The following is a 6376-nucleotide window of genomic DNA, read 5'->3' on the forward strand; positions in this document are numbered from 1 at the left end:
CTCCTGTATCAGCAGCCCTTTAATTTTCATTGTTTCTGTGATAGGACTCAGAATTCTTATGGCAAATATGGGTGTAGGCCAAGTCTATTAGAGGTAGTCACTAATGTGCACTTTTTCTCTGTTGATGGTGGCATCCTGGTGGCATTCAGACTTTCGAAGCAAACATGTCCCAACTTTACTTGGCATGCCATTATTACGGTAGTAATAATTTAGTCTTACTAAATGTATATGCTTATTATTCTAATGGAGAGTGAATTACATAACTAAAAATAAAAGTATAATTTACTTCCTTAAGTATTATTTTTGCTTTTTATATGATATCTGCTTTCCGACAAACCTTATCAGGTAATCCATGATCTGTCATGAAATAGAAAACTTTCCCGAGATCTATCACCTGAAGCACATGGCCAGCTTCTGAAGGGGTAAGTGAGTTTTCTTTTAATTATAGCTCTTCAGAAGAAAGCAAGCAAAGCCTTCAACCCCATGATAAAATTCTTGACCGTATATACATCAGGTGTTATAGCTATGACAGAGAGTACAAATGTGTTTTCCTAGATATAAGGGAAAGTAATCAGGAGAACAGACAGAAAGTTCAGTGTGACAAGAAATAGGTATAGAGTAGTTTCATTTTTTAATCTGTTGGAGAAACATTAAAACAGTCGAAGGGGACATGCAGCTCAAAATTAACCTCTAGATGTGTTCAACTCTTTCCAAAGATGGAAGAGTTTTCTAATTGCATTTTTCATGTCCTTGTTTCTCAGACTATAAATGATGGGATTGAAGAATGGGGGCAAGGATAGTAAACATCAGTGCAATAGCTGTGTCCAAAACTGGGGGATAGATGGCATTGAAATGCAAGTACATGAGGGACACAGTGCCAAAGAAAATCAGGAAGACAGTGAGATGGCCGACACAGGTAGAAAGGTCTTTTGCCAACCCTCAGCAGAGGGTACCCTCAAGATCACAGTGACAATTCTGATATAGAACAGGGCAATGATTAGGACGGTAGTGATGATGGCCACAGCATGGATCACATCTTCAACCAGAATCATGAACATGTCAATACAGGCCAGCCTCAGCATGAGGACCAGTTCACAGAAGTTCTGATGGATTTGGTTGGGCCCACAGAAGGGCAATGTGGAAATCATTACAATCTCAAGAAGCAAGATGAAGAAGCTGAAGACACAGAGAGCTGAGCACACAGCCACGGGGTCATGATCATTTGGTAGTAGAGAGGGTTGCTGATGGCAACGTACCTGTCAATGGCCATGGTGATCAACAAGATCCCCTCCAAATCCCCAAGTGAATGGAAGAAGTACATCTGCAAGAGGCAGCCTGTAATGGAGATGGTCTTCTCACTGATGAGGTTGGAGAGCATCTTGGGAATGCTGGCTGTGGTGTAGAAGGAGAAGATGCTGATGAAATTGTACACGGGATTGTGGAGACATGCATCCAGCCTCACAGCAAATAAAATCAATATATTCCCAATGACAATAAAGGTGTAGATGAAGAGTAAGGGAAAGAAGAACAGGAGGCGACCATCCTGGAGCTGGGGGAAGCCAGTGAAGATAAATTCCATCACTGCTGACACGTTTGCACTCTCCATACGCTCAGCAGAGCTCCCTGTGAATGAAGGAGAGGGCACACACCAGCTCACAAGAAGGTGGAGAAGAAAGGATGGTGTACAGCTAAATAACTCAAATGAATAACAAAATAATTTGAAGGTTTTATTTTTTCCTAATGTCACACTCTTGTGCATATTGACTAGTATTTGACATGCTTTCTCACTCCTTCACAATCACAATCACAGAAACAGGTGTCTAAATGTTTTTAATGGTGCAATTAACCTGTAATATAACAACTATTTGCATTTGTAAGTTGCACACACTTACTGTATTATGATTTAATAATTCAAAATATATGCATATATTATAATATTAAATTTTAGAAGTAAGGGGCACGAATAAAAAGAAACACACTAGAAGTTGTATTATTTTTTTCTTTCCATCCCATTGGACCATCTTGCACATTCCTCTTTGGAGATTTCTGTTCTAGGGGATTAGAAAGTAGGCCTGGAGTCTACCCTGAAACCCCAATTGAGCCTCTTACTATCTACGTGTCTTTGGGCAAATTACTTAATCTTTTAGGCTCAAGTACTTGTTTGCAAAAATGAGATTAAAAATAGTGCCTATCTAATAGGGAATCTGAAGATTAAGTAAATATCTGCACAGGACTTAATCATTGCCCAACAGGCAACTTCTTGAAAGGGTGGTAAAACCCAGCTCCCTGCGCCTCTCATGTTCCTACAACACTGGTGTTTACTCTCTCCCCCACTTCTGCACTGAAGCTCTTCCCACCAAGCTTCGCGAAGCCCTGTCTGCCCATGCTAATGGAGACTCTGCTGTCCTCTGGCACTGGACACAGTTCATCACTGTTACCTGAGGCTTTCCTCCTCCACTTCTGGGATTCCATCCCTAAGAGTAAGAGGCATGAATAAAAATAAACATAATAGGAGTTACAGTATATATTCCCAGTGGCTCTCAGAGGTGGTTCTGGCTTGGGCCTTTTCTTTTGTTCCACTTAGTTGTATTCATTCTACCATCCTTACTCTTACTTCTCCTCGTCTCTCTCTTATTAACATGGCTGCTTTTCTTAAATTCTTCCCCAGGTGCTCATTTCCCTCAGGCTCTCTGCTCTCAATAGCTCTATTTGCTCATCCACTCTGCTCTCGATAATTCTATTTGCTCCTGTGCTGATCTCATCCACTTACAAGATCTCAACTATTACAACTTACAGATGTTTTTCCCCAGTGGGTTCATGAGCTCCAAACCCACATATCTGACCAGAACTCACTCCAGCTTCCCCTTCTAGCATCAATGCTCTTCCCCTAGAGTCTCCTCGTGCACACTGCTTTGTGGGATCACCATAGGCTCCTGAGTCTACCATGTCTTCTGACTGTGGTGTAGCCACCACTCCTTACTCTGCCCCCTCTCCTGACACAAAAGCAATATGTAATCCTGGTCAAAAGTCTGCATGTCAGAAACAGATCCTCTCCACTGTTTATAAACCCCCTGGCCTAGCTCAAGTTATTTCACCTTTCTATGTCTTTAATTCCTCTTTTGTAAGATGAAGAAAATATTAACACTGGCACGTAAGGCTTCAAGAATAGCTAGACACTTTTAATAACAATAACAGCACTGTATAGTATGCTGGGGTATTGAGTCACTTACTGAGGCAAGCACTGCCCCAAGCACAAGCTATATTTCTTACTAATGCTCTAATGAGGTAAGATTATCCCCATTTTACAGATGAGAAGACTTGGGCACAGGCAGATGAAACACTGCCCAGGGATTCTCAGCTGAACTCAGAATATAAATCCGTGCACTGTATCTCTAGTGACACGCTCCAACCCAGACACTTGACCGCCCCTACCAATATGTGTAAACATAATTTCAGTGCTTTAAAGTAGTGCCAGGAATGTAGTAAACACTCCAGAATATTGGGCACTATTACACTGGGGTTTCTGTAGTGTATGTATCATGTTTCAAAATAATTATCAACTACCTGTTTTTCGTTCTCTAGGCCAGGCTCTTCCTTCAGGGCAGTAAGCTAGAACAGGGTTGGCATGTAAAAAATGGTTGGTGTCAAATAAATTAACTTGGAGCCAAGCTACTGGGTGAAATTATAATTTAGCCCACGAGACAGCCTTGGACAAGTGAACAAAGAAAATTAGGGACTGTTTGGAAAGGGAAGTATGACAATTTACTTTGAGTGACAGTCCTAATCAAGTCTGGAAAAAGTCACCTCTCAAAAGATGGCATCATAATGGAGTATTCTGTTTCATATATACCTGTGCCTGGCATAGTCTCCCCCTACACTTGCTGTTGCACCCCACCAACATTTGAAGCCTCTGAGTCCCCAGGTTATGACGTTCTTATTTGCATGGTGAGTGAATTCTTTCTCAAGACAGCCTTCTGAACTCACTTCTACCAAAAACCACAGGGGCTCCCCTGTCTGGGTCTCTGCATCCTTGATATTCCTCCAACCCTCCAAAATGGGACTTAGAACTATTTTCACAGGCATCCCAGCGAATAGCAGGAAGGGGAAGTGGGTGTCATAGGGGATTCCTGACCTGCACCACAGTGGAGAGCATCACTTTCACTCGTGGGGTTAATTAGCAGAAAGATCCCCACCATATTCTTCTCCCATTAGATTTTAGGATCAGAGTTGTCATCAAGTATTTTTTCCTGATTGTACTTATCACTCTGAACATGGCAAACTACTTTCTCCAGCATGATGGCTATTGCCCCAGGTATGAGTGTCTATCAGGGAGTCATGCAAAGAGCACTTTTGTGTTGGTCCTGCTCTTCTCACATGAAGACACACATGTGGAAAGTCTTGAAGGAATATACTGACACCAGAAAAAAAAACTTGAAAAAATATTTAATAGAAAATAAGATCATTTCATAACAGACATGTCATTGGGGTTTTGTGCCAATATTGAAGTGAGGGGACAATGTCATTTTTTTCTCATGCCACAAATGCATGTGGATCTCTCTTACCCTGAACAATTCACATTGGTCCTGCTCACCTCTCTATTGACAGTCAATATCTCACCTTTTTTCACAGGATTATTCTGTACTCTATGTGCTCAATCCACTGCTCTGTTCTCTGTGGAAAACCCAAAGTTCTCCTCCTCCTCCTCCTCCTCCTCATCTTCCTCCTCCTTCTCCTCCTCCTCATTTTCCTCCTCCTCCTCCTCTCCCTTCTTCTCTATAATCTAGTTGCTTTTGTTATAGAATCTTCTTGAAAATAAGTATCAGATTTTGGATGGGAAAACATGCTTTCTTTCTCTCTTGAGTTTTGTCTAACATTTATTCTTGTGACTTGGTGGCCTATTTTCCTTGTCTAACTTCTTATAATACTTTCCCTTGAAATTCAAAAATAATAATAAGCCATGGGAATAAAAGTTACAGCATAGGGAATATAGTCAGTGATGTTGTAATAGTGTTGTGTGGTGACAGATGGTGTCTACATTTGTGGGGAGCACAGCATGACATATAGAGAAGTTGAATCACTATATTGTACACCTGAAACTAATGTAATGTTGTGTGTCAACTATACTCAAGTTAAAGAAAAACATCACATGAGGGACCTGAAAAAATTTTAATTGGTAAAATTGTATTTCTGATGATTTAGCATAGTGTGAACCAGTCTATTTCATTTTTAACAAATTTATTGAGATATAATTTGTATACAAAGAACATATGTAATGTATACAATGTGATGAGTGTGAACATACACAAACACCATATATAATCACCACAGTAAAGTAATAAATGTATCCGGGAGCAAGATGGCGGAGGAGTAGGAGACCTGGATTTCGTCTGGTCTCAGGAATTCAGCTGGATAGGGATCAAACCATTCTGAACACCTACAAACTCAACAGGAGATCGAAGAAAAGAAGAGCAACAACTCTCTCATCAGAAAAGCGACCACTTTCTGGAAGGTTTTTTCTGATTTGTTTAGAGTATATTTTCTGGGGACGTTGTTACTCTGCTAGCATTTTGTTCTGTCATTAATCTATTCTCCTCTGCACAAAATGACAAGACGGAAAAAATCGCCTCAACAAAAAGAACAAGAGGTAGTACTGACTGCCAGGGACCTACTCAATACGGACATTAGTACGATGTCAGATCTAGAGTTCAGAATCATCATTTTAAAGATACTAGCTGGGCTTGAAAAAAAATATGGAAGTTATTAGAGAAACCCTTTCTGGAGAAGTAAAAGAACTAAAATCCAACCAAGTAGAAATCAAAAAGGCTATTAATGAGGTGCAATCAAAAATGGGGGCGCTAACTGCTAGAATAAATGAGGCAGAAGAGAGAATCAGTAATATAGAAGATGAAATGATGGAAAATAAAGAAGCTGAGAAAAAGAGAGATAAACAACTACTGGATCACGAGGGCAGAATTCGAGAGATAAGCGATACCATAAGACGAAACAACATTAGAATAATTGGGATCCCAGAAGAAGAAGAAAGAGAGAGAGGGGCAGAAGGTATAATGGAGCAAATTATAGCAGAGAACTTCCCTAATTTGGGAAAGGAAACAGGCATGAAAATCCAGGAAGCACAAAGAACCCCTCTCAAAATCAATAAAAATAGGTCAACACCCCGACATCTAATAGTAAAACTTACGAGTCTCAGAGACAAAGAGAAAATCCTGAAAGCAGCTCGGGAGAAGAGATAAGTAACCTACAAGGGTAGAAACATTAGATTGGCAACAGACCTATCCACAGAGACCTGGCAGGCCAGAAAGGACTGGCAGGATATATTCAGAGCACTAAATGAGAAAAATATGCAGCCAAGAATACT

The 6376-nt window shown here is 40.5% G+C and overlaps 1 pseudogene; it reads right to left on the minus strand.

The window, feature by feature from the left end:
• Positions 1-683: 683 nt before the first annotated feature.
• Positions 684-1651, minus strand: LOC110573350 (annotated as a pseudogene).
• Between the last annotated feature and the right edge of the window lie 4725 nt (positions 1652-6376).

The sequence above is a fragment of the Neomonachus schauinslandi genome, chromosome 6 (genome assembly GCF_002201575.2).
Source record: "Neomonachus schauinslandi chromosome 6, ASM220157v2, whole genome shotgun sequence".
NCBI lineage: Eukaryota > Metazoa > Chordata > Mammalia > Carnivora > Phocidae > Neomonachus > Neomonachus schauinslandi.